Source organism: Ovis canadensis, chromosome 4 (assembly GCF_042477335.2).
Source record: "Ovis canadensis isolate MfBH-ARS-UI-01 breed Bighorn chromosome 4, ARS-UI_OviCan_v2, whole genome shotgun sequence".
In the NCBI taxonomy this organism is placed as follows: domain Eukaryota; kingdom Metazoa; phylum Chordata; class Mammalia; order Artiodactyla; family Bovidae; genus Ovis; species Ovis canadensis.
The window spans coordinates 73229950-73256958 of NC_091248.1; the positions used below are offsets into that span (position 1 = coordinate 73229950).

General features: G+C 37.3%; 1 long non-coding RNA gene across 3 annotated transcripts in view; it reads right to left on the bottom strand.

Annotated features, from left to right (window-relative positions):
- The window catches only part of LOC138438804 (uncharacterized), a 141170-nt gene that overhangs the window by 100898 nt on the left and 13263 nt on the right, over window positions 1–27009 (bottom strand). Inside the window, exons 2-4 of one of the 3 annotated variants that reach the window (XR_011256474.1) lie at window positions 19223–19371; window positions 18212–18357; window positions 10848–11335 (exon numbers count right to left, since the gene is read on the bottom strand). The exons of the other annotated variants lie outside the window; for them this stretch is intronic. This is a non-coding gene — a long non-coding RNA (uncharacterized lncRNA). Of the gene's footprint in view, window positions 1–10847; window positions 11336–18211; window positions 18358–19222; window positions 19372–27009 lie in introns of those variants that run through there. 3 annotated transcript variants of the gene reach the window in all.

The following is a 27009-nucleotide window of genomic DNA, read 5'->3' on the forward strand; positions in this document are numbered from 1 at the left end:
AAAAAGTAATGCTCAGTATTCTCCAAGCCAGGCATCAGCAATACGTGAACTGCGAAACTGCAGATGTTCAAGCTGGTTTTAGAAAAGACAGGAAACAGAGATCAAATTGCCAACATCTGCTGGATCATCAAAAAAGCAAGAGAGTTCCAGAAAAGCATCTATTTCTCCTTTACTGACTATGCCAAAGCCTTTGACTGTGTGGATCACAATATACTGTGGAAAATTCTGAAAGAGATGGAAATACCAGACCACCTGACCTGCCTCTTGAGAAATCTGTATGCAGGTCAGGAAGCAACACTTAGAACTGGGCATGGAACAACAGACTGGTTCCAAACAGGAAAAGGAGTACATCAAGGCTGTATATTGTCACCCTGCTTATTTAACTTATATGCAGAGTACCTCATGTGAAATGCTGGGCTGGATAAAGCACAAGCTAAAATCAAGATTTGCTGGGAGAAATATAAATAACCTCAGATATGCAGATGACACAACCCTTATGGCAGAAAGTGAAGAAGAACTAAAGACCCTCTTGATGAAAGTGAAAGAGGAGAGTCAAAATATTGGCTTAAAGCTCAACATTCAGAAAACTAAGAAAATGGCATCTGGTCCCATCACTTCATGGGAAATAGAGGAGGAAACAGTGGAAAGAGTGACTGACTTTATTTTGGGGGGCTTCAAAATCACTGCAGATGGTGATTGCAGCCATGAAATTAAAAGATATTTACTCCTTGGAAGGAAAGTTATGACCAACCTAGACAGCATATTAAAAAGCAGACACATTACTTTGCCAACAAAGGTTTCTCCAGTGGTCATGTACAGTTGTGAGAGTTGGACTATAAAGAAAGCTGAATGCCAAGGAATTGATGCTTTTGAACTGTGGTGTTGGAGAAGACTCTTGAGAGTCCCTTGGACTGCAAGGAGATCCAACCAGTCCATCCTAAAGGAGATCAGTCCTGAGTGTTCATTGGAAGGACTGATGTTGAAGCTGAAACTCCAGTGCTTTGGCCACCTGATGCGAAGAGCTGACTCATTTGTAAAGACGCTCATACTGGGAAAGATTGAAGGCAGGAGGTAAAAGGGACGACAGAGGATGAGATGGTTGGATGGCATCACTGACTCATTGGACATGGGTTTGGGTAGACTCCAGCAGTTGGTGATGGACAGAGCGGCCTGGTGTGATCCAGTTCATGGGGTCACAAAGAGTCAGACACGACTGAGTGACTGAACTGAACTGAACTGGTGGCTCAGTGGTAAGGAATCTGCCTGCCAATGCAGGAGACATGGGTTCCATCCGTGATCCAGGAAGATCCCATATTTTGGAGAGCAACTAGGCCTATGCATCACAACTATTGAGTCTGTGTTTAGAGTCCAGGAATCACAACTTCTTAATCCATGCCCTACAACTACTGAAGCCTGTGTCCCCTAGAACCTACTCTCCTCAACAAGAGAAATCACCACAATGAGAAGCCTGCACACTGCAACTACAGGGTAGGCCCCCACTGACTGCAACTTGGAGAGAAGCCTGCACAGCAACAAAGACCCAGCACAACCAAAAATAAATAAGTGAAATTAGCTTTTAAAATCCCCTTTTTGGTCATTGATAATTAACAATCCTTAAATAACACTATTTCAAGGAGTCATTTTCTACAAATATATAGATTTCAGGGTTAAACTTTATGAACTATCTTAGTTCATTTCAGGTACATTCTGCTAAATGCATTCCATAGATAAGGAATTTTTTACTCCCTATTTTCCAAGTAATAATATTATTTCCATATTTGTAAGGGAATTTAACTGAATTATCTTTCTTTACTACAATGTTTGTGATCAAGAAAAAATACTTTCTAATTTTCAAAATGAAATTTCAGCATCTCTCAGCACACACAAACTGTACTATATCTCTTATTTTCTCAAACTGTTGGAAGGTTTTCTCTGATTGGCCTGTGGTGAAATTTTCCTGGCACATAGAATATTCTTTTTTATTGTATAGATTCATGTTGTCCTTCATTTCTGGGATATTTTCTTAATTATAACTAAATATTTTTCATCATCAGTATGATTATCTCAAAATAACAATTATGAATACATTGGTTTTTCTTTCCTTGACATCTTTGATGTATCATACTTACCTTTCAAATCATTTCAAATTAGTCACATGAATTTAACATTTTATTCCTTTTCCTTTCATTTCTATCCACTAATTACCTTACTTACTTCAGTTTTCAGCAATGTTTGCTCTCTTTAATGCTTCTTTCAGTTTCACTTTCATTTCTATAGTGGTTTTACTTTTTCTTTATCTTCTTTCTTGAGCTGTCACTGCATCTATTAATCCTTTATTTAACAAATAGTATCTTTGTTAATAGTATGCATTTTACAGAATTTTTGTAACAGATTTAAAACAACTTTCAAAGCTAGTGGTACTAAATATTTGGATTCTATGACTTCAATAGGAATTGAAAAAGAGCCCTTATATAAATAAATTTTATTATAATTTTGTTTTTCTTTTGAAAAACTAAAGATAAAAACCATAATAGAGTTTGTTCATGGGATTGTCTTTGAGCTGCTACAATACATAATTAAATTACATTGACTTTAGTTATAAACTCTGTGTAGGATTAATTGGTACATTTTATTTGACAATCTTAAAATTCATGAAACCTCATTTATTTAATCTGTATAAAAAGTTTTCTTATGGAAATAAGAGAGAATGCACAGAGAAGTTAAGTGATTTAATCAAAATGATTCAGTAAGTTCACAGAAGAGCAAATATTATAGATGTTGAGCATTGCATCTAATATTTTAATGCTAATAATTAGTCATTACTATCTGCAAGCCTCACACACACACAAAAGAAAATGATAGAAATTCTGTATAATAGCCTGGACAGTACAGTATACTTGTTAGGCTAATCATTTCCTGTACTATATTTAAAACTGTTGATTGCATACAGGATTTGAATAAGCTAGTCTAGTCATTTGTATACACTCAACTAAATACCAGACTATAAAGGTTATAACTTCTAAACCTACTTCAGAGTTCCTATTAAGAACTCTAGGTTTCAAATTTTTTGTAACAATATAAAATATTTTTAAATTAAACATCTTAACAAATGTAAGTATTTCATTTTTTCCTTAAAAACCCCTAAGAGGGATTTGGAAACTAACATTCTTAGTAAACTAGAATGTAGTGGGAGACACACTTTTAGGATAAGGAAATATTGAGAAGCAATAAACTTGTTGAGGAAAAATTTAATTTTAGAAAAATCAGAAGAGGTTAATGAAAGTGAAAACATTTAGTTAAACAGTAAAGTATTATGATGCTGTTGCAGAGTACATTTTCTAATACACAAAAAAAGCACCTTAATTTTTTGTGTTGAAACATACTCCCTAATGCTATTTATAAAAACTAGTTTCATTTCCTGAAAAACTGAAGTACAAAAAAGTTTTGTTGTAAGATTATTGGGAAAAATCAGGTTCAGTTTTGTATTTTGTATATGACTTTATTTGAAAATGCCACTCATTAAATGATAAACATTTCCTAAGATTGCAGTTAAACTCAGTAATAATAATAATGGTCACTATGAAAGTGAAAATCACTCAGTCGTGTCCAACTCCAGTCCATGGAATTCTCCAGGCCAGAATATTGGAGTGGGTGAAAGTGAAAGTGAAGTTGCTCAGTCGTGTCCAACTCTTTGCGACCCCGTGGACTGTAGCCCACAAGGCTCCTCTGTCCATAGGATTCTCCAGGCAAGAATACTGGAGTAGGTTGCCATTTTCTTCTCCAGGGGATCTTCCTGACCCAGGAATCAAACTGGGATCTTTACCAGCTGAGTTCAGTAAAGTGAAATGAAAGCTCAAAGCTCATGAGAGAAAAGTTTTCACTAAATGTATTTTAGATCATTTGATTTAGAAGTAGAGCTTTTGATACTGATATTTCTGTGTGTGTTTGTATGAGAGGGAGGGAGGGAGGAAGATGTTTTTACACTCAGGGGCATTTCATTAAATAAATAATCATAAAATTTTTGCAGTAATGCATCACTTGTCTTCTTAGGCACATTCAACAAACAGAGCAACTTGTATGTTCCATGTGAGACCTTTAAATGCTTCAAAACATTTTATAAACCTTAGTAGGACTGGTAACCAGGAAAAATAAAAGATATTTTGATATTAGGAGGGTTGTCAAGAGAGCGATTCAAATGTTTACTGTTTCATCTTAAAGGGAAAAGGACTCTCTGCTTCAGAAGTGATAAATAGTGATCCCTTAAACAGCAGATCGTAAAGATCAGGTCATCCTTTTCTCTCAGGAGCCTTGCCTGCCTGCCTGCAGAACTGCAGGACCATGTTCTGAAGGAGAAGGCAATGAAATCTGCAGGCAGTTTGCACTTATAAAGGTTATCATTAACATTTTTGGAGTGTTACCTAAGGTTTTAACTTAAAACTATATCTTAAATAAATCACATATTTAAAAAGCCTCAGAAGCTGCTATTTACTAATGAATCTACTCAGTACATCTCTTGTTGATTAAATTCAACATGGAGCTCTGTAAACAAGTCAGAGAATAACTGTCCTGTTACCCAAAATGAATTTAGAGCCTGTACTAGTTTGCTAGGGTTGTCGTAACATAGGACCACAGATACGGTGGCTTAAACAACAGAAATTTGCTTTTATCACTGTTCTGAAGACCAGAGGTCTGGGGTCAAAGTATTAATATTAACAAGGTTGATTTCTAAGGCCTCTCTTTTTCCTTCTAGATGTCTGACTTCTCCTTGTGTCTTCACATGGCTTTCCCTATGTGTGTTGCTGTTCTAATCTCTTTTTATAAGGATATCGGTCATGTTGGATTAGGTCCTGTGCATATGACCTCATACACTGCCTCTTTAAAGGTCCTGTCTCCAAATACAGTCACATTCCAAGGCTTCCTGGAGACTGGGATTCCAAAATATGAATCTTGGAGAGACACAATTCAGTCCATAGATGGTCCCAGTTTTAATTCAGATGTGTTTAGGACTCTTTGAAAATTACATGAGATTACTGTATCATTGTCTTCTAATAGGTAGTAAATGATTTTGTCATTGTCATATTAGGGTTGTCCAAAGAAATAGAGTCAATTGGTTGTGTGTGTGTTTATGTTTATGTGTGTGTATGTATATGTATGTATGTATGTATATGGGAAATAGATGGGGAAACAGTGGAAACAGTGGCTGACTTTATTTTGGGGGGCTCCAAAATCACTGCAGATGGTGACTGCAGCCATGAAATTAAAAGACGCTTACTCCTTGGAAGAAAAGTTATGACCAACCTAGATAGCATATTCAAAAGCAGAGACATTACTTTGCCGACTAAGGTCCCTCTAGTCAAGGCTATGGTTTTTCCTGTGGTCATGTATGGATGTGAGAGTTGGACTGTGAAGAAGGCTGAGTGCCGAAGAATTGATGCTTTACAATTGTGGTGTTGGAGAAGACTCTTGAGAATCCCTTGGACTGCAAGGAGATCCAGCCAGTCCATTCTGAAGGAGATCAGTCCTGGGTGTTCATTGGAAGGACTGATGCTAAAGCTGAAACTCCAGTACTTTGGCCACCTCATGTGAAGAGTTGACGCATTGGAAAAGACTCTGATGCTGGGAGGGATTGGGGGCAGGAGGAGAAGGGGACAACAGAGGGTGAGATGGCTGGATGGCATCACTGACTCGATGGACGTGAGTCTGAGTGAACTCTGGGAGTTGGTGATGAACAGGGAGGCCTGGCGTGCTGCGATTCATGGGGTCCCAAAGAGTAGGACACGACTGAGCAACTGAATTGAACTGAACTGAACTGATACACACACATATGTATGTATATATATATAAAGGAATTGTCTCAGGTGATTATGGAGACTGGCAAGTCCCAAATATGCAGAGTGGGCCAGCAGACTGGAGATTCAGGAAGAGCCAGTGTTACAGTTTAAGTCCAGAGTTCATCTGCTACAGAATTCCTTCTTGTTCTGAGGAGGTCAGACTATCTGACCTTCAGCTGATTGAATGTTGCTCATTCATATTATATTTTAAAGGCCAATCTACTTTACTCAAAGTCCACTGATTGAAATGTTAATTTCATGCAAAAACACCTTCACAGAAATATCCAGTGTAATGTTTGATCAATCATCTGGACACAGTTGTCTAACCAAGTCTGTACGTGCCGTTAATCATCACAAATACAGATTCAGAATAGTAGCTAATATTTATAATCCACTACAGTGGAGAAGGCAATGGCACGCCACTCCAGTACTCTTGCCTGGAAAATCCCATGGATGAAGGGGCCTGGTTGGCTGCAGTCCATGGGGTCACAAAGAGTCGGACAAGACTGAACGACTTCACTTTGACTTTTCACTTTCATGCATTGGAGAAGGAAATGGCAACCCACTCCAGTGTTCTTGCCTGGAGAATCCCAGGGATGGGGGAGCCTGATGGGTTGCCATCTATGGGGTCGCACAGAGTCGGACACGACTGAAGCCACTTAGCAGCACAATGTGGCAAGCCATAAGCTAAACAGGTAAGAGATTTCATTCAAATTTTTTACCAACAGAGATGTTGGCCCTTGAATCCATGCCAATCTTCTTGTGATACCAATTTTCTACAAAGATTTGCATGAATTACTTTCATATTAAAATAAAAGTGGATATATAATAGAGCACTTTGCAGTATATATATGTTGTTATCTTAGTAGTCTAAGTCATGAGAAAGTCATGAGACCTGTGACTAGGTAATGTTTCGACATCACAACTTTTAATACAACATTGCAACATTACTGCAACTCTTAATGCTACATTTGCTCCTTTTCTATTCCTTGGCATCTTAAAACTGTAAGAGTTACCAAATAAAAGAACCTTCCTGTTTCTTGTTCATACCATCATGCTCCACATAATCTATACTTCTGTTAACTCTCCTTTCATGCCGAAGTTATGCACAGTATGCTTCCTATAATATTTTAGTACTTCATTGTGCAACTCTGCAATTGAAGATGTTACATAGTATTCTGTGTTCTGATTACTTTTCAAGTAAAATAGTCCTCATAGACTATGATCTTTTATTGCTTATAGAATAGTTCAGTTCAGTTCAGTCACTCAGTCGTGTCCAACTCTTTGTGACTGCATGGACTACAGCACGCCAGGCCTCCCTGTCCATCACCAACTCTGGGAGCTGACTCAAACTCATGTCCATTGAGTCAGTGATGCCATCCAACCATCTCATCTTCTGTCATCCCCTTCTCATCCTGTCTTCAATCTTTCCCACCATCAGAGTCTTTTTCAAGGAGTTTCAGCTTCAGCATCAGTCCTTTCAATGAACATTCAGGACTGATTTCCTTTAGGATGGACTGGTTGGATCTCCTTGCTGTCCAAGGGACTCTCAAGAGTCTTCAACATAGTTCAAAAGTATCAATTCTTCTATACTCAGCTTTCTTTATAGTCCAGTTCTCACATCTATACATGACTACCAGAAAAACCATAACTGTGACTAGACAGACCTTTGTTGGCAAAGTAATGTCTTTTAATATGTTGTCTAGGTTGGTCATAACTCTTCTTCCAAGGAGAAAGTGTCTTTTAATTTCAAGGCTGCAATCACCATCTGCAGTGATTTTGGAGCCCCCCAAAATAAAGTCTCTCACTGTTTCCAATGTTTCCCCACCTGTTTGCCATGAAGTGATAGGACCAGATACCATGATCTTAGTTTTCTGAATGTTGAGTTTTAAGCCAACTTTTTCACTCTCCTCTTTAATGGGGTATCATGAAGTGAGAAAAGGGAAATAAAGAAGCTAAGAATTCCCATATATTGATATTTTATCCCTCCATATTGATGCAAAACTTTAAAAAAATTTGAATTTATTTTAATTCTCCTTTCAGAAGTCTATCTGCATTAACTTCCTTTTGCCTTTGACAGGAGCATAGTGGGAAAGTTGGGAAACTCAAAACAATTTATTGTCACTAGAATCAGTAGAAGAAGTCATATGTATTCTCATTTTACCTGGGAGAACACTGAGATTTTAAGTAATTTTAAAACTTATCCAAATGTACGTCATTAATACAGCTAAAAGTTGAACCCAAATCTATCAGACTCTTAAGACCATGTTTTTGTTTTGCTCTGCCAGACCACATTTGATACTGGGAAAGACAAAAAGGCCTTGGGGCAGAGAAAATAAACTCAAGCCTCATTTTAATTTTCTTCTTATTTCAGACAGAAATTATATTTTTTTTGTTTTTGAGTTTGTGTGCACAGGTGTGTGTGTGTGTGTGTGTGTGTTTGTCTATGTGTAGCAATAGAAATGGAGAGAAATAATAAAATAAATAGAAAATCTCACACTTTTTAGTGAAATAAAGGTGTATACTGGTGATGTCAAGGGGAAGAATCAAAGTATTTTCTATATTGAGGGCCAATACAATTATAATTAGAGTGAAGACTTGAGGGAATACCTCAGTGCTTCATTTTTCATAAACAAAGGGGAACATTTGAAAATAAATTTTATTACAAACTAAAATCATTACTCTTTTTTTGTTGCCTTGAATGGTACTTTATAAATCCAAACCATGCAATTAATTCAGTAATCTTGCGATGTTTTAAATGAATTGAAACTGCTCAGTGTTTAGTTTTGTCAACTAGAGTCATTAAATTGACTTAATGACTTATTTTAAATTACAAAGTCAAAACATAGGTGAGGTTCAGAATTCTAGAGATTCAAAGATATCAAAGTGAAAAAATTCATCTAATCTTATAACTTATGTATGAACCTTTTAGTTTCCTTGGTCAGAAATATGTTTTTGTTAGCACATAAATATTAAGGAAGATTGGGAAATCAATAATAATGATTTAAAAAAATCCATCGGCTGCAGAAATCTTGTTGGAGATTAAACACAAATACAGACTGAAAGTTTTGAGCAAAATGATTCTGTCAGGACTTTGGCTTGAATATTATAAATATCTCAAAGTAGTTAGTTTAACTGAATTGTAAATTACTGGCATCTGACTCTTGCCTAAGTTGAATGATAGCTTTTAGCTTCCAATTAAAATTTATTTTTTATGATATAAGAAAATACTTGCTGAACTACCTATACATAATTCAAAAAATTGGCAAAGTAAAAATGTAATTTGAGATGTTTACATGTTTCTCCAGCCACTCATAAATTCATAAAGTTCCTTAAGTAGTAGTGCCTTCTGAAATCTTACTTGCTGAGTGATTATAGAAAGATGTGTATATAGACATATTATAGAGCAGAACAACTCTCAGAGATTATTCATGAATAAATCATTATGGATTTACACGTTTTATAGATACCACATATACACTCATATAATGTTTTAGAGTGATAGTTTGGTGCATATGTTAGTCCAGTTGCCAACAACCTTAGAATTCTTCACCTCGCATAATTTTTTAATCTCCTAGTCTGCTGCTGCTGCTGCTAAGTCGTTTCAGTCGTGTCCGACTCTGTGCAACCCCATAGACGGCAGCCCACCGGGCTCTCCCGTCCCTGGGATTCTCCAGGCAAGAACACTGGAGTGGGTTGCCATTTCCTTCTCCAATGCATGAAAGTGAAAAGTGAAGGTGGAGTCGCTCAGTCATGTCTGACTGTTAGCGACCCCATGGACTGCAGCCTAGACCCCATGGACTGGAGCCTACCAGGCTCCTCTATCCATGGGATTTTCCAGGGAAGGAAAGAGACTGCTGGGTCTCCACAAAACTTTAATCACTGATAACTCCCTGTGGCTCAATGTGCATATTGTCCCTTAGGTCTCATTCCCAAGCTGACATAGAACTTTGAACAGCTTCTTAAGAGCTTGCCCTCTCTAGGTGTACTTAATCTCTTTGAACTACTGGAATAAATAATTATCCATCTTCCCCAATTAAAACATCTGTATTGAGTCGATCTCTTATTTTCTCTAAGAATTTTCTTGGAGATGCATCTTTCTTAGACTAAGTTACCTTCAACTTCTATCAGAGATGGGCTTCCCTTGTGGCTAATCTGGTAAAGAATCTGCCTGCAATGTGGGAGACCTGGGTTCGATCCCTGGGTTGAGAAGATCCTCTGGAGAAGGGAAAGGCTACCCACTCCAGTATTCTGGCCTAGAGAATTCTATGGACTATATAGTACAGTTCAGTTCAGTTCAGTTCAGTTCTGTCGCCCAGTCATGTCCGACTCTTTGCGACCCCATGAATCGCAGCATGCCAGGCCTCCCTGTCCATCACCAACTCCCAGAGTTCACCCAGACTCACGTCCATCGAGTCAGTGATGCCATCCAGCCATCTCATCCTCTGTTGTCCCCTTCTCCTCCTGCCCCCAATCCCTCCCAGCATCAGAGTCTTTTCCAATGAGTCAACTCTTCGCATGAGGTGGCCACAGTACTGGAGTTTTGGCGTTAGCATCATTTTTCCCAAAGAAATCCCAGGGCTGATCTCCTTCAGAATAGACTGGTTGGATCTCCTTGCAGTCCAAGGGACTCTCAAGAGTCTTCTCCAACACCACAGTTCAAAAGCATCAATTCTTCAATGCTCAGCCTTCTTCACAGTCCAACTCTCACATCCATACATGACCACAGGTAAAACCATAGCCTTCACTAGACAGACCTTAGTCAGCAAAGCAATGTCTCTGCTTTTGAATATGCTATCTAGGTTGGTCATAACTTTTCTTCCAAGGAGTAAGCGTCTTTTAATTTCATGGCTGCAGTCACCAGCTGCAGTGATTTTGGAGCTCAAAAAAATAAAGTCAGCCACTGTTTCCACTGTTTCCCCATCTATTTCCATGAAGTGATGGGACCCGATGGACTATATAGTACATGCGGTTGCAAAGAATCAGGCAAGACTGAGCTACTTTCACTTACTTACTATCAGATATCTCTCTTGTATTGTTCATCATCATATGAACATTTATTACTTCACTGAGCTGTACAGCCTCTAATCCAGACTCTTCTTCTACCCACCTCTCTTCCTTCACCCACAAATACTTCCATAGTCCTCTTTGGAAACCATGCTTTTTAATCACAAAGCAGCCCTATTTTACAAACAGTTCTATTAATAGCCCCTTCACCAATGTTCTCTAGTTAACGTGTTACTCTATCCTCCAAATATTGCTCCCTGGAAATTATCTCAAGAGGTATTTGCTTTATTTCACTGACAGCACAATTATTCCAAAGCATCATTTTGTGGTAGTAAAAAATTTTGTTCTTCATCCTTGCTTTTAAGTAACTTTTCCTCAGTACTTCAAAAATCCCAGCTCTTCCAGAAAGTGTATATTCAGAACTTCTTTCCTATTGCCCTTCCTTGCTATCATTTACAGATGTCTTCTTGGTGACTTCTTTCCTGTGTTAGGGTTCTCTAGAGAAACAGAACCAATAAATATTATAAGAATAAATATTATAAGATGTATTCTTATAATACATCTGTTATAATACATAAGTGATGTTATAAAAGACATCACTTTTGTAACAAAGGTCTGTATACTCAAAGCTATGGTTTTTCCAATAGTCATGTATGGATGTGAGAGTTGGACCATAAAGAAGACTGAGCACCAAAGAATTGATGCTTTTGAACTTTTTTGGTTGGAGAAGACTCTTGAGAGTTCCTTGGACAGCAAGGAGATCAAACCAGTCAGTCCTAAAGGAAATCAATCCTAAATATTCATTTGAATGACTGATGCTGAAGCTGAAGCTTCAATATTTTTGTCACCTGATGTGAAGAGCTGACTCATTGGAAAAGACCCTCATTCTGGGAAAGGTTAAGGGCAGGAGGAGAAGGGGGCAACAGAGGATGGCATCAGTGACTCAATGGACATGAGTTTGAACAGACTCTGGGAGACGGTGAAAGACAGGAAAGCCTGGCATGCTGCAGTCCATGGAGTCACAGAGTTGGATATGACTGAGTTACTGAACAACAACAGCAACATAAGAAACTGACTTATGTAATTTTAGAAGCTGAAAAGTCCTCAAGATCTACATTGCTAGCTGGAGATCCAGAAGAGCTGATGGGGCTAAGTTCCATTCTGGAAGCTGGAGTGTTTAGAATCCAAGAAGAATCAATTTTTCTTTTTGAGTCCAAAGAAAGGAAAATACTGATGTTTCATCTTAAATAGTCAGGCAGGAGGTATTTCATCTTAGCCTCTTAATTTTTTTTTTTTCTATTCAGGTCCTCAATTGATTAGATGAATCCCACCCATAATAGAGAAAACAATCTTCTTTACTCAGTCTAACAATTCAAATATTAATCTTATCCAGAACACTCTCACAGACACACATAGAATAATATTTGACCAAATGTCTGGGCAGCCTATGACCCAGTCAATTTGCCACTAAGAATTAAGGATCATACTCTCCTAATTAAAATTTTTAGATCCATATCACTCTTTTTCTAACATTTTCTTTCATTATTCTCCATGATCAGTCTTGGGGATTATTTAACTACCACATAGATATATTTTTATCGTCCTAGTTTCTCATTTACTTATCTCTGTACTTACAATGTTTTTCTAGCCACCCCACTTTAACCCTTTATGGCCACTTCATACATACTTCCTGAGGATTGGATTTCTGTGTTCAAGATCTAAGTATTAGGGCAATGCTCCTCAAATATCACCTGTGGACCTGATTACTATTTAGCCTGATTTAGTGAGTTAGGAGTGGGATCTTGAAATGTGTAGTGTAGCATCAATGCTGCTACCCTATAGTTTGAGAAGCAAGGTGTTTGGGTACCTATTAGCAGCTGACTTGATCAAAGAACACAATTGCCACTACTTATAAGAAATGTTTATTTCTTGGTCTCCTAATATGGGGTAGATGATCTGGTTTGGAGGGTCATCTCTGCCTGTTAACTCACTCAGAGACCCAGGTTTTTCCATGGTGCCAGTATACCATCTTCTGCAGTGGTGTCCTCATCTTTGGGGTGGAAGCTTTTCACATGTCTGTATTATAGACTACAAGAAGTTATTTTTTTGAGGTGGACAGGGTATTGTCTGGAGAGGTAGTTTTCTCTCAGGGAGATGATCTAGAGGTAGCACCCATCAACTGCATAGCCATAGATAGCTTCAGAGAGAAGGGAAGCATAGACTGTAGTTTGATATTCACATGCCTAGATGAAACTAAAGTAAGTGTGCTGCTACAAGAAAGAAGGAATCAACCTGGAGGAATCAACCTGCCTGACTTCAGGCTCTACCACAAAGCCACAGTCATCAAGACAGTATGGTACTGGCACAAAGACAGACATATAGATCAATGGAACAAAATAGAAAGCTCAGAGATAAATCCACACGCCTATGGACACCTTATCTTTGACAAAGGAGGCAAGAATATACAATGGATCAAAGACAATCTCTTTAACAAGTGGTGCTGGGAAAACTGGTCAACCACTTGTAAAAGAATGAAACTAGAACACTTTCTAACACCATACACAAAAATAAACTCAAAATGGATTAAAGATCTAAGTGTAAGACCAGAAACTATAAAACTCCTAGAGGAGAACATAGGCAAAACACTCTCTGACATAAATCACAGCAGGATCCTCTATGATCTACCTCCCAGAATACTGGAAATAAAAGTAAAAATAAACAAATGGGATCTAATTAAAATTAAAAGCTTCTGCACAACAAAGGAAAATATAAGCAAGGTGAAAAGACAGCCTTCTGAATGGGAGAAAATAATAGCAAATGAAGCAACTGACAAACAACTAATCTCAAAAATATACAAGCAACTTATGCAGCTCAATTCCAGAAAAATAAACGACCCAATCAAAAAATGGGCCAAAGAACTAAATAGACATTTCTCCAAAGAAGACATACGGATGGCTAACAAACACATGAAAAGATGTTCAACATCACTCATTATCAGGGAAATGCAAATCAATACCACAATGAGATACCATTTCACACCAGTCAGAATGGCTGCGATCCAAAAGTCTACAAGCAATAAATGCTGGAGAGAGTGTGGAGAAAAGGGAACCCTCTTACACTGTTGGTAGGCAAATTAGTACAGCTGCTATGGAGAACAGTGTGGAGATTCCTTAAAAAACTGCAAATAGAACTACCTTATGACCCAGCAATCCCACTGCTGGGCATACACACGGTGGAAACCAGAATTGAAAGAGACACATGTACCCCAATGTTCATCACAGCACTGTTTATAATAGCCAGGAGATGGAAACAACCTAGATGTCCATCAGCAGAGGAATGGATAAGAAAGCTGTGAAACATATACACAATGGAGTATTACTCAGCCGTTAAAAATAATACGCTTGAATCAATTCTAATGAGGTGGATGAAACTGGAGCCTATTATACAGAGTGAAGTAACCCAGAAAGAAAAACACCAATACAGTATACTAACACATATATATGGAATTTAGAATGATGGTAATGATAACCCTGTGTGTGAGACAGCAAAAGAGACAGAGATGTATAGAACAGACTTTTGGACTCTGAGGGAGAGGGAGAGGGTGGGATGATTTGGGAGAATGGATTGAAACATGTACACTATCATGTAAGAAACAAATCACCAGTCTAGGTTTGATACAGGATACAGGATGCTTGGGGCTGGTGCACTGGGATGACCCAGAGAGATGATATGGGGAGGGAAGTGGGAGGGGGTTCAGGATTGGGAACTCATGTATACCCGTGGCGGATTCATGTCTTTATATTTTGATTATTAAAAAAAAAAAAAAAACAACAAAAAATCAGAAAGAAGGAGACCACAGTTTTGGGGGAACTGTAGGTATTCACTGTGGGCTTCTCAGGTGATGCTAATGGTAAAGGACCTGCCTGCCAGTACAGGAGACATAAGAACCCTGTGTTCTCTCCCTAGAACAGGAAGATCCCCTGGAGGAGGGCATGGCAACCCACTCCAGTACTCTTGCTTGCCGATTCCTATGGACAGAGGAGCCTTGAGAGCTACAGTCCACAGGGTCGCCAAGAATCAGACATGATTGAGGTGACTTAGCACTTAGCACGTATGTAGGTAGTTACTAGCACTTCACTGTAATGGTTAACTTTGTGTGTCAACTTGACTAGGCTAAAGATTCCCAAATAAATAATAAAGCATTATTTGGAATGTGTCTGAGAGAATGTTTTTGGAATAGATTAGCATGTAATTCAGTAGACCAAGTAAAAAGATCTTCCCTCACTGATATGAATAGGCATCATCTAATCCACTGAGGGTCCAAACAAAACAATTGATGGGTATATGGAAAATTCTTTCATCTTGAACTGGGGCCACCATCTTCTTCTACTCTGGAACATAGGAGGTCCTCGATCACTGGTCTTTAGACTTCAGGGAAGTCTTAACCCATTGGCTCCACTGGTTCTCATACCTGCAGATTGAAACTGAATTATACCACTCATTACTTTTACTGGTTCTCCAGCTTGCAGACAGTAGACTTTGGGACTTCTCAGTCTCCATAACTGTGTGAGCCACTTCCTATGATACATCTTCTCTTATCTATGTTTTCATATCTATATTTCCAAATCTGTATAGTCAGTTATCCTATCTGAGCATTTCACAAACAAACTGCAGATGAAAAATATCTTTTAAAAAGTTCCAGAAAGTTCCAAAAAGCAAAACTTGAATTTTCTGTACTCTGGAAATTATTTGCATGCTATTTACATTGTATTAGTTGTTATAAGTAATCTAGAAATTATTTAAATTATATAGAAGAATGTGTGTAGGTTATATGGAAATACTATACCATTTTATATAAAGAATTTAAATATCCACAGTTCGTTATCTGTGATAGGTCCTGGAATCAATCTCCTGTGGATACCAAGGAACAACCTCTATCCCTATATATCTACCTATCTGTCTGCCTGTCTATCTGTCTATCTATCTATCATCTATTCATTCTGTTTTTCTGGAGGTCTCTGACTGATATAATCACCAATAAGACTACTACCTCTACTTATGAATATTCTAATTAGGCCACATGTAATTTAATTTTGGAGTGGTGTAATTGTCTCCTACATGTTTGTTGAAGAAACATGAAGCTTTTGGAAATTAAAAAAACAAAACAAAACAAAACAAAGAAACAGGACTACCTTTCAGTTCTTGAATTCAACCAGTCTATACTGTCTAGCATCTCCCATTTTTCTAGCCAGCTGGCTATGGCTCCAATAATTCTAATACCGCCCATCTGTTGTCCCCACTACTTGTTCATTGTCAATCACCAAACTGCTCCAAGAACTGACAGATTTCCTTCTTTGCCATCCTAATATACTCTGAAGTTGAGCCTTACAATTGCCCTCTGGAAATACCCTTTGTGCCTTTTTCTCTTCTCCTGCTGTCATTATTATTTGAAAAAATTGGAGCCCAGACCATTCACAACACAGTCGAAATGTCAGCTTATCAGGGAAGTCTTATTAGACCACTCAACCTGAAATAGCCCTCCCTCACAGGCATGGTGGATTTCCTAATTCTGATTTTATTTTTTTCATAATAAAAAAAATTACCACTGCTTACCACTACTGTGCATCATGTCATATGTTTATGTGTTTGTTTGTTTTCTGTCTTCCTCTTTAGAACTGCACATAGATAGAGATTTCATTCTGTTCACTGGTGTTTCTCCAGTGTGAAAAATTACCTGGCCTAGAATAATACTTGCTAAATACTTTTTAAATGAATGAATTAGTAACACTTGAAGGAGCGTAAGAAGGCAATTTTATTCAGTCAATTCAATTATATACTGATATGTAATAGTGCAGTGATAAAGAATCTGCCTGCCAATGCAGGAGACACTGGGGACTCGAGTTCAATCCCTGGGTTGGGAAGATCCCTGAAGGAGGAAATAGCAACCCACTCCAGTATTCTTGCCTGGAAAGTCCCAGGGACAGAGGAACCTGACAGGCTACAGTCCATGGGATCACAGACAGATTCTACTGAGTGACTGAGCACATGCAGATATAATAAGTAGCCATTTTCTTCTCCAGGAGATCCTCATGACCCAGGGATCAAACCCAGGTCTCCGGCATTGCAGGCAGATTGTTAACCATCTGAGCCACCTGGAAAGCCCAATATATGTATTCATTAATGCTCTCATTGAAAGAATAGAACTAAACAGTCCTTGAAACTTCTTTAGCTAAATTAATGGTACAGTTTAAAATAAAAGTTGGATGAGCTTCTCTACGCTATCTTTAAATGAATTCTGCAGTTCTTATAGAGTGATGAATACACCCTTGACTGGAATTCTTTTACCAAAACAACACTTAACATTAACCAAAACAAGGAATCAGATTATTAAAACATGAATCATATAGTTGTCATGAGACAAAATATTGAGAACAGCTCTCAAAAGGTAGAGATCAAAAAGCAATGGGCTGATCAGCCACGTGGCCCCAGGGCCAAGTCTTCAGTTTCTGCCGCAACTACAATCATCTGCCTAGTCCCAGTTCATTCAACGTAGGAAAGCAAGGGTTCTCTGACTAAATGTGTCTACTGCTACATGGAAGAACACACAGATAAGCATTGGGGAACACAAAGATAAGCATTGGGGTAATCTTCACCATGGACCTATCTCCTCTCATTGATGCCTCACACTCAGAAGACTTCAATTCAATTGGCAAGCTTCATTTAGTAATGTGTATTGAGATTTTAAAAGACCATATTCCTTGTTTATCCCCAAGATATATCTTTGTCCTCTTATCTATTGCACAAAAGTCAGCTTGCTAACATGCTATACCATTTCATCAGAAGCAAGCTCAAAGTAAATTTCAGCTTCCTTTCTCACCCACATCATCATTACAGATTTTTTTTTTTGTTTGTTTATAAGTTTGAGCCTCTGTGCCTTTGTCTGTCTTATTCCCAGTGCCAAAGATTTCATTTTTCATTCTTCTTTGTATTTTCTTTTTCCCAAATGTCTTTCTTTTTTTACACAGATGCCCTAAGTAAAATAATTTGCTTTGTTGTGCTCACTTAGCAGTTCTAAACAGACATCTGTTTTGATATTTTTCACACCATTTTGTAATTATTTGATTACTATATCTAATTACCTAGCTAGAGCTTGAATTTCTCGAGGTAAAAACACTATTTTATGCAGTTATTTTTGGTAGCAGAGCTCCTTATTAAATTCCTTCAATGAGAAAGTGGTTTGTTTGTTTTTTAATTTCACAATGAGAAATTAGAAGACTAAGTCTGAAAGTCTTTATTGATTTAAAGCCTAATAGTTGCTGGAGATAGAACCTTGATTGGACTTAATTTGTAATGAAAAATGCTCATGTAGTTACCAACATGTCCAGTTTATCCTCATTACAAGGGTAGGTGGATTCTGGGAGGAGAAGGGCATCAAAGACCAGAAATTGTGGGAAAAGCACACCGGAGGATGAACTGTAGCCATGCTGACTTGGTATGACTTTCAGAAACGTGGTTATTCCTGCCAAAAGAATTATTACTTCTAGAAGATTCTGTAATCAAGTAATTACCCTAGATAATAGCTGGGTCACATTTAAAATAAAATTTAATAAATTTATTCATTCATGTTTTGAATGTTTGAAGAGTACAGAAAAACATAAAGGTAAAAATTAAAGTTCCATAATTCCACCTCTCAGTCAGAATACTGGAATTCTGATTTCCTTACTTTCTAGTATTATTCAAATCACAGTCAATCTGTAAAAATTTCCATTTATTTAACATTGTGAATTAACTTTTAATTTTGTAAGTTTTTTAAGCAGAATGATATTGAATAACTATTTTAATTAATAGCTATAGAATTTAAATTTCCAATATATTTTTGCAGTTAATTAGATTATTCTGCATACATTATTCTCAATTATCCCAGTTTTTCAAAATTGTGAATAAATTATTACAAAATATTCTGGTAATAAAACTATAAGTCATCTGAAATTAGAGTATTATATAAAATGAAAAGACAACTGATTAAATTAAAGCCGAGCTTCACAGAGACTAAAAGTAACTTCTAAGAAGTACATATTATAGTATGTTTGCAAAGCAAAATACATTTGATACTTCACAAAGCAATTATGCATTCCAATACAGAAAAACATTTGAAAGCCTAGAGTATTATATCTCTCATACTTCTCTACTATTCCAAAAACTCTGTCAGGACCTCCCAAATCATGTGTTGATTATAGGGACTTCCAAATCTCACTGAGAGTCAGAGAACATTTTATAATTAAAAATAGAAAGATTTAAGATTCCCCATAAAGCTATAAAGTGAAAGTGAATGTGAAGTCGCTCAGTCATGTCCGACTCTTTGCGACCCGTGGACTGTAGCTCACCAGGCTCCTCTGTCCATGGGATTCTCCAGGCAAGGATACTGGAGTGGGTTGCCATTTCCTTCTCCAGGGGATCTTCCTGACCCAGGGATCGAACCCAGGTCTCCCACATTGCAGGCAGATGCTTTAACCTCTGCACTACCAGGGAAGCCCTTGAATACAAGAATACAGTCTCAGAAAACCTTCTATAGAGACACAGAACTTCAGATCCAAGTACTAACATCAAAGATTTCAAGGAAGGAAAGGAAACCAGGTTGAAAGAAGAAAGGGGAAGGAGGCGGGAGAGGGGCGTGGAAAGAGGTGGCCTTACAGACGTCTCCTGCCACCTACAGATACCCAGGCGTTATGGGCTTTTCCCTGGGCCTCCAGAGAAGGGAGGACTGGAACTCGGCCCTACCAGAAATCAGACCAGACCAGAACCAGAATTTGAGTTCTCTGCCAAGAGGAGGTGATCCAATCGTCAGCTCAGGCTGAGGGCCCTTCGATCAGATTCCTGTGTCCAGGACCAGGGGACTAGTAAAACAGGGAAGGATAGGAAGGGTTAAGGAGAGGAAAGAGAGAGGGAAGGGGAGAGAGGTCAATAAAGTTTCTTGTTTCTTACTGGTTGGGGCACTCTGGCCAGTTGTCCGCGTCAGGAGGAGACCAGGGACAAAAGGGTCCCAGTTGCGGCTGGGACCCTTTAATGAGAACTGCTCTCATAAAGCTATAAAGCTTAGTATAAAGCAAGACTACTGGGCTTCCCAGGTGGCAGAGTGGTAAAGAATCCACTGGTGCAGGAGAATCAAGAGACATGGGTCACATCCTTGGGTCCCTGAATCTGGGTCTGGAAGATCCCCTGGAGTAGAAAATGGCAACCTGCTCCAATATTCTTGTCTGGAAAGTTCCACGGAGAGAGGAGCCTGGGGGGCTACAGTCCATGGGATCACATAAAGTTGGACATGATTGAGGGGCTGAGCATACATAGTCTATAACCTAAAAATCCTAGCCATTGTTTGTTATAGAGTCCCCCTATATAATTTTACTAGAAGTCAGAGAGTCTGGGATTTATGTGATCTTGTTTAGAAAGGAAGAACTATTCCCTAATTTCTAATATGTTGTTATTGTGTGAGTTGTGTTCCACTCTTTGATGATTCCCCGTGGACTGTAACCCACCAGCTCCTCTGTCCATTGGATTTTCCATACAAGAGTACTTTCCAGACAAGAATTCAGTGATCTTCCTGACCAAGGGATTGAACCCAGGCCTCCTGCATTGCAGGCAGATTCTTTACCATCTGAGCCACCAGGGAAGTCCAATTTCTAATATAAAGAGTTCCAATTAATTAATGGAATCATTGCAGATCCCCAGAGAAATAAGAACAAATACCATGCCTTAAGATTGAACACTTGAATAGTTTACAGGCAAGAAAGTAATTTTAGAATTCTGTTTCAAAAACTAAGCTTAACTTGAATTGCTTGAATTGCTCTGTTCAAGAAAAAGAACAAAGCTTTGTAAAGCATAAAATTTAAATTCTTCTATGTGTTGATATTAGGGCTAGTACTGAAGGTGAGATAAATCTGTTTAGTCTTTTGATTTTCTAATTAACATGGGCTACATCCATAGCAACATATGTGCTTTAATTTCTTACATAAAAATAAATAGAAAAATAATTGATTACATTGGTAGAGCAGTTGATAATATCTACAGTATTCTTGATGACAACTTTTATGTACCATAATTATTTTTCCTCAAGAGAAAGAAATCCATGACCAGAAGTTATAGGCTCATTGATTTAAAGGTCAGATGTGAAAGTACTTATTTAATTTTTAAAAATAAAAATCAATGAACAGTATGACTAACTGATATATATAATTCATTCAGTCTCTCTTGAAAAAACTGGATCCTCTGAATTCAGTGTGTTACTTTTCCTGCTGGTGTTATATACAGTGCACCAGTCATTTGGCAATGTACCATTTTCCTGGCACTGGTCATATTCTGAGGTTTAAGGATCTGTTAGTCACTTAGGGAATAGGGGGTATATATCTTTCTTCAATGGAGAGCAATTTAAGGGCCGGGGTATTTGTGAAGAAATTTCAGGGCAATACACCACAAGGATTGTGATCATACTAGCATAAAATGGGAGTGGGGGGATGGGCATGAGGCATGGCAGGTCAGGAAAAGAGAGACAGAATAGGAACTTTTTTCATCTTGCTCTGCCTGTCACCCTGTGGCACACTTAGTATCAGGCCAACCAAGAGATGTAATTGAAAAGCACCGGGCCAGCAAATGTGAATGTTCTGCACATTAAAACTGAGAGACCATGCAAAATGGATTGGATTGAGGAGAACATCAACAGGCAGTGTCACTGGATATTTGACAGTTTCTCGCCCTCCTCACAGCACTTCCCAGTTATGTTCATTTTTCATGGAGGGATACATTACTTTTGTGTTAATGCTATCTGAATATTGTATTGTCATCTTTATATAATTTTAGGACACGAAACTGTAAAGGTTAATTTATTTTTTTCACTTACCTGTTGGAAATTTGGTTTTTAGATTAAGATAGTAGTATTTCCCCACCTGAATAACCTATATAGTTTAACAAATAAATTTTTTTCTGTTATAATCCCTGTGATACACAATACATGTATGTGTATTTTTTTTCATACTCTTTTCTGTTGAGAGTTTCCAGTTGAAAGTATTTCTTCTTCCATTTTTCAAAGACAGGACAGTAACAAAGCTTATGATTCTCTAATAAGGAAACCATGGATCTCACTGGAATATAAAGAAGGAATCAGAGCTGACATTAAAATGCTGCTAAGTTGCTTCAGTCGTTTCCGACTCTGTGCGACCCCGTAGGCGGCAGCCCACCAGGCTCCCCCATCCCTGGGATTCTCCAGGCAAGAACACTAAAATGAAATATATCAAAATAACATAATGAAACAAAATGCAAAAATATAATATTCATGTTTCCTAAATTGCTTTGCAGGTAAGAGATTTACCAATTTGCTAAAGATGCCTCACTATGCCTCATTTTTGGCAAGAGGGCTCTCACCATTCATAGCCATACAATTTTAGAAATATTATTTGTAGTATAGTTAAGACCTCTAAGAATTGTTTCATTTGAAAAGTTTTGAGATTCTTATGTGGTTGATCAGGAAGAGAATCTCTTATTTTATCAGCTATCCTCATTTTCTCTTTGTTTAATTCCCCTTTGTAAATAATAACCTAATTTGCCTTGCCTTGTATTTTTCTGTGTTGGAATATATCACAGACTCATCATTTATTATTTTATAGGCAATGATTACAGTATAAAATAATGAACAACTGATTCTTGAAAATATGGAAATATAATCCTCCAAATGAATTTAGTATTCATGAATGTTGTATACATGTGTACGTATATGTTTGTGTCTATGTATATATGCATTGTATGTAATTACATATATTTACATATGAATTTATTTATATTTATTAATATATTTGATTTCATATAAATATATATTCCTTCTCTTGATTCAAATATTTTGGAACTACCCTCAAAATAAGATACTGAAAAAGAAATGATTCTCATTATTTTATAGTTAGAACAATTAAAAGAAATCAACCTTGTTTGCCAAGATGTATTCAAAGGGCTTTTTATTGTTGAAAAAAATTTAGTTTACTTTTAAGTTATACAATAAAATCATTTAATAGACTAGGAAATGTGCTGTAGGTAGGGTAAAAGAAAGAATATTTAAGACTAAGGAACGGATGCCAGAGTTTGGCATAGACTCTTCATTCTCTCACTTTATGACCTTGAGTAAGATATTTCATCTCTCTGCCCTCAGTTTCCTCATTAATAAAAGCAAAAGAAGATTGAACTAGATTGATGCATTCACGGACTTTTAACTTCTAAGATACTAGGATTCTAGGCGTTTCCTAAAAAAACTTAATAGACCACATAATATCATACTTACATCTTATTGTTTGAATCCTCAAATCATTGTTTCCTTAATTTTATATAGTCTTCACAAATTTAAAATTAACTCATATCTATTTGTATCTAACACAATATCTTATTTGCTTATGTGTTGCCTCAAAACTGTCATGCAAGGAACTTGTATGAAAGGAGCATATCATGGTCACAATTGGACTCAGAAATGCAGTGATTTGTTGTCATAAAACACAATATGCTTCTTCTGTTTTTTTCTAGCTAGCTTTGCATTGTTAAAATGTCGTTAGAAATCATTATTTCCTTTTTGCTAAAACACCTCAGTTTGTCTGGTTAAGCTATACATTTTTGTAATCACATCGGCCTTGCAATAGTCTATCAAGGACTCATCAGAGACACTGTGGTCTCTCTTAGAAGACATATGACGTGCACAGAATCATTGATCTACTTTTTCATGAGAAAGCAACTCTGGTAACATGAAACCCTAACACAGGACACTGGGTTTAAAATGAGGGATTAGTCTAAATGACACCCACTTTCATCATCCCACCTCTTTTCAGGAATGTATAGTTTGAGGATGTTTTGGTGCAAATGCAACTACCCTTAAAAGCCCCTTATTTTACTAGATTTTTAAAACTTGAATTTTTAAATTTATTTCTAAGCAGGTATACTTCTACAGCAGTTCAACTTATGGAGTCACTTTTGTTCTCATTGTTATATGGAAATAGGCACAGTTGAATGTGACTCCTCACAATATTTTGTGTATTGGAACAAACTCTGACCACTGAAACCAAGAGTAAAACCACATAAATGGAAAAACTTAGTTACTAAATTTTCACACATACAGGGTAAATATACCAGAACCTAGTAGTCTAACTTGAAAATACATCTTATGCTTACTTTTAGAATGGAAAAATCCTAATCATTGCATAAAAAGTATTGATACAATGAAAAATAGGCTAGACTCTGTAGACTATCCCATAATTACACTGGACCTAAGATTAATCCTTTCACTCTGGAATGCCTTATTTTGGTGAGACCTTAGCTGTTATGACTGAGCAAAACAGTTGTATTATGTGGTAATGCTGTTAAGATTCATTTTCCTTAAACATGAAGATTACTTAATAAAAATATTATGATTTTATGGGCATGTATGAGGAAAGCATTTATTATAGTGTCCTACATTCTGTGAATATTTATTACTTTCAATTACCTGCAGTATCTCATAAAGACACATGGGTCTTCAAGAATGATGGTCTCCAGAATGATGCATGAATACCTCAAGGAATGAGCAAGATGATCCAGAAACGTACAGAAAGAAAATATTTGATCTGTCTATTGCTAGTGTTTGTCATATTCATTTAAAATTTCTACTTTGGAAAGTTTTTTAGTTTTCATCATCTACATAAGAGCAGTATATTTTATTATTTGTAAATCATAAAGTAGAGTAGGAAAAACAAACACTTTACTAATGGGGTGCATGGTCAACAATTTGGAGGCTGCTGTTGCAGCGAATGGGAGATTAATGACATCCCATTTATAAAGGCTAGCAAGTGAGAAAGATGCTGTCAATACGAAGTTCATTTATCTGCTTTCCTATGTCTGCAATAAAGCACATTTACCTGAAATGTCATACTCTAGAAAGAGTGCCAATGCTAAACATACATAAATGCCTACCTTGTCCTAAGTAGCTGTATTGATTTGAGAGGCTACATCAAAGCAATTGCCTATGTGTAATTATTGTCTTTCTTCCAAAATGTCTAACCTAGCACAATGTAAAGTTTAAATACTTGGTGTGTGTGCTTTTTTTATTAAATATGTTCAATAATGTTGAGCCTTTCTTTCTGTGTTTGATCTATAAACAAATGAATAGAAAATGAGCTTAATAAATCATTGGTGGCAGGTTCAAGAGAGCCCTGCTGTTTCTTTTGGCTGAATGCTAAATGAAAATGGTTTAAAATATAAAAGAACCACAAGAAGAAGGTGAAAAAAGTGGATAATGAAGGAACATTAAAACTATGAACTATTTGTATCCTTTGTAGGTTTTTAAAATAAATTTTAATGAAAAACCATTGCTATGTTTGTCACAGTGAGATCGATATAATCAATTAAATTACACACAGTTTTATATTTCTCCTTCAGGTGTTTACTTGTGTGGCACATAATTCATTTCCCAAATATACATCTGGGAGAGGGCTCTGTTTTGTATCCCTTTGAAGGGTGATTTATTGGTTTTTACTTCTTGATATTAACATCTCTAGTGTAATTTTATCAGATCCACTAATTCATGTTTTTCAAATCTATTACTGAAATGTAACATTTTTACTTTCAAAGTAGTGTATATGTCAGAGCCATCATTGAAAAGAATTGCATCCAAATCTCATTTATTTGTTGTTTCAAAACTGAAGTACATTAAAGAAAAACAGCTCTGTAAATGTATGCCCTGGGACTTTAAGTTACATAGCTATTGCATCAAGACCTTCTTCATCAGTTTCTCTTTCTGTCATTCAGTTCAGTTCAGTTCAGTCGCTCAGTCGTGTCCGACTCTTTGCGACCCCATGAGTCGCAGCACGCCAGGTCTCCCTGCCCATTACCAACTCCCGGAGTTCACTCAGATGCCATTGAGTCAGTGATGCCATCCAGTCATATCATCCTCACTCATCCCCTTCTCCTCCTGCCCCCAATCCCTCCCAGCACCAAAGTCTTTTCCAATGAGTCAACTCTTCACATGAGGTGGCCAAAGTACTGGAGTTTCAGCTTTAGCATCATTCCTTCCAAAGAAATCTCAGGGCTGATCTCCTTCAGAATGGACTGGTTGGATCTCCTTGCAGTCCAAGGGACTCTCAAGAGTCTTCTCCAACACCACAGTTCAAAAGCATCAATTCTTCGGCGCTCAGCTTTCTTTCTGCCATTAGTCATTTTTAATTCTTTGAAATAAATGTTCTGTTTACTTTATATATGGTATTTTAAATTCTTAAGTTTCTCATCTGAGAAAACAGATTATTTCATGTTATTTTAACAGTATTACAAGAAAGGTCAAGATTTTTTTAATCAGGTATTTAATTATAGATTTGATGAAATGAGGATGAGTAATTTTTATTAAAGCTTAAAATAAAAGAATAAAATAAATAACCTTGGTGATGTGGTGCGACTGTGGGAGCAAATAGCAAGGGAATACCTATGGAATTTTATATTTTACTTAAGCCTTGAGGTGGCAATAGATTTTCACCACAGTGGGACTATGTGGAGCATGAGGTTAGGACAATACTTTGAGGAAAGACACTGGAGTGAAATGTGTGTATGGTGCTGGCATTTAGGAAACATACTTAATCTTGTAATTGGGAATATATGTAAAGAGACTAACTTAGAATTATTTCTGAATTTAAAATTTAGCCTATTAAGTTTAGTACAAACTACTAATAAGAAAATCAATTACAAAAAAAAAAAAGAAAATCAAATACAAAGTTAAGTAGAACTCAGATAAAGCCAAACACCATCACTGTAAGATAAATGAACATTGTTGAAGAGTTTGAGCTCTTTTATAGATAACCATCCCCACTCCAGTACTCTTGCCTGGAAAATCCTATGGATGGAGGAGCCTGGTAGGCTGCAGTCCATGGGGTCGCAAAGAGTCAGATACGACTGAGCGACTTCACTTTCACTTTTCACTTTCATGAATTGAAGGAAATGGCAACCCACTCCAGTGTTCTTGCCTGGAGAATCCCAGGGACAGGGGAGCCTGGTGGGCTGCCGTCTACGGGGTCGCACAGAATCGGACATGACTGAAGTGACTTAGCAGCAGCAGCATGGATAACCATGGTTGCCTGGGTGGCTTAGTGGTGAAGAATCCACCTGCAATTCAGGAAATGCAGTTTGAATC